The sequence below is a fragment of the Chiloscyllium plagiosum genome, chromosome 8 (genome assembly GCF_004010195.1).
Source record: "Chiloscyllium plagiosum isolate BGI_BamShark_2017 chromosome 8, ASM401019v2, whole genome shotgun sequence".
NCBI lineage: Eukaryota > Metazoa > Chordata > Chondrichthyes > Orectolobiformes > Hemiscylliidae > Chiloscyllium > Chiloscyllium plagiosum.
Genome location: NC_057717.1, coordinates 7,731,216 through 7,733,839, shown reverse-complemented (window position 1 = coordinate 7,733,839; position 2,624 = coordinate 7,731,216). Strand labels below are relative to the sequence as shown.

General features: G+C 42.3%; 1 non-coding gene across 1 annotated transcript; it reads right to left on the bottom strand.

Moving 5' to 3' along the window:
* Positions 1 to 2,243: 2,243 nt before the first annotated feature.
* Positions 2,244 to 2,315, bottom strand: trnag-ucc. Its single transcript has one exon. It is a non-coding gene; the product is annotated as a tRNA-Gly (tRNA).
* Positions 2,316 to 2,624: the final 309 nt, after the last annotated feature.

Genomic DNA, 2,624 nt, shown 5'->3' with positions numbered 1-2,624 from the left:
AGTTGTTAAATATTGTCCACGATTCTCTCTGCATGGATGCTGCCAGACCTGCTGAGTTTTGTCGTGGAAAAAAGATAGAGAATCACCAGGAGACGTAGAGAGTTCTTCAAGAAGTCGGTCTGTTATTTGCAAACGAAAAACCATGACACCGAGAAAGCAGATTCTCGAATGCTCTCAAACTTCATTGTCCATGGCTTTTTACATATTTTTCCCCGTGCTTTGTTTGCTTATCAGCATGTCTAAATCTATTAATCAAAGTACCTCACACTCGCTACACAATAATACAGTGATGTTAGTTCCCATCATCTCTTTAATTGTTCATTCTACTTAACGTCATTCTCATGTGACGGTAAGATATTTAATGTCAGCTTTCGCAACAGTGGTTTTTCATTGCGTTCAGCACAGCGACACGGTGGCACAGTGGTTAACATTGCTGCCTCATAGCGCCAAAGACCGGGTTCAATTCCCCCGTCAGGCGACTGACGGTGAGCAGTTTGCCCATTCTTCCCCCTGTCTGCCAGGCTTCCCTCCAACAGTCCAAAGATCTACAGATCAGGTGAATTGACCCTGCTAAGTTGCCCGTAATGTGAGGTAAATGTATGGGTGGGTGGCGTGTCGGTGTGGACTTGTTGGGCCGAAGGGACTGCTTCCACACTGTAATGTAATCTAATCTAATTCCAGACCCTACTTCATATTTTCCCGATGTCATAGGTAAATGTATGGGTGGGTGGCGTGTCGTGTGGACTTGTTGGGCCGAAGGGACTGCTTCCACACTGTAATGTAATCTAATCTAATTCCAGACCCTACTTCATATTTTCCCGATGTCATAATTAATTATTTATTGTCAATAATCTCAATCAGGCTGACTCTATTAACTAATAATTAGATATTTAATGTCATGTCCCAAATATTTATGTTCCCAATCGAGTCATAATGATACTTAACAGGAAGCCTAACTTTACTAACTGTAATCTAATCTCACCATCGAGACCTTTCAGCGTCAACCTTTCTTTGCTAATTGGTGTGAGAGAATTCCACTATTCTTATCTCATCCTGCATTCTACAGACCCCTTGCAAAAGATCGCCAGTGGGATTCATGCTTTAAGCCTTCCCTTGCTTTCATGCTTTAAACCTTCCCTTACTTTCACGTCCTTTATCTTCCATAATAACATTTTGTCATTCTGAACAATGGCAGTCATTCCTGGCACTGGATTCACTGACGGTGAAGGGTCAGTGATCAGAGCGGACTGTCCCTGTAGTTCTGCTCCGAACTCTCCACCTCCCGCTCTGTTAGTAACCTCTCAGTCTCCTGGGAAATGCATTGTTCCCAATTTTGCCGGTATCCAGACCTTTAACCTTGGCTGTGCAATGTTCTGAGGAATACCATTCCCAAATGTCGCATGTCCGAGGTAATAACAATTAATAACGATGTCTGTGTTTCCTCCACTAATCTGTGAAAATCATTGTTGCGGACTGTAGGAACATTTATTGTCCGAAATTGAGGAGGTTTTGAACCAGATCAAACTCCTATGAGTTAAGAAGATGGTCTAGATCCCTTTTTCTTTTCTCCTGAAGGCAAATGTACGGCAATGAAATTCAATTGGTGAAACTTCTAGGCTTGAACCGAAACACAATTTACTTCGCACTATCGTTGTCACACAAACAAGAAACAAAGTGTGGACTAACCCAACTCTATTGGAAAACTTAACGAAATGATACATCATTTAACTATGAAACAGCCAATGTTCGAAGAGAGTAACATTGCATAAACCACACGAATCTCGTCTCCTGCTACTGGAATGATATTGTGAAACTTGAACGGATTAGGAAAAGGTATAATGTGATGTTTGTAATTCTTAAGCTTCCAAATGGTTTGGAGGGGCGAACGTATTTTAACCTTGAAGAAATTTGACGCATTTAAACCTCCTTCCCGTCCACAAGAGAAGCTGTTGGATCTTTTCCGAATTTCCAGCGGCTTCTGTAATTATTTAAGGTTTCTGACGACAGCAATTTCTCACTTTTCGAACAAAACAAAACGAATCTTATGTTGCGAACAATATTCAAATAAGCAATGGGCAGCAGAGAGGAAAGCTTTTGAGCAACACTGCCCGGATTGTCATGGCAATTAACAGGAACCATCGCCATGAAAACCCTAAAGTAACCTGACAAATCCGTTTCGCCATAGAATGCAACGTTGCTGCTCAAGACTTTTCCTTGCAAAACCACAAGCAACGCCACAACACTGTGATGGCCGGGAATCGAACCCGGGTGAACTGCTTGGAAAGCAGCTATGCTCGCCACTGCACCACCACCGCGCTAAAATATCCGTTGTCTCTTTTCCCAAACACACATAACATGGCCGTGATAGTGACCAATTGAACTGGGGCTGAAAGCAAAACAAGAAATTGTTTGTAAAACGTCAACAGGTCTGAAAACACCAGAATAAGAAGCCTTCAGCCCTTAAGAACAATCACTGGATCCAAAAGGTTCACTCCCCACAAATGCTGCCGGACCTGCTGAGTTTCCAGACTGTAATGTAATCTAATCTAATCTTTCCCAACAATTTTTGTGCTGTCTCTCAGATCTGCAACATCTGCAGTTCTTTGTCAGATAGAGAATAAACG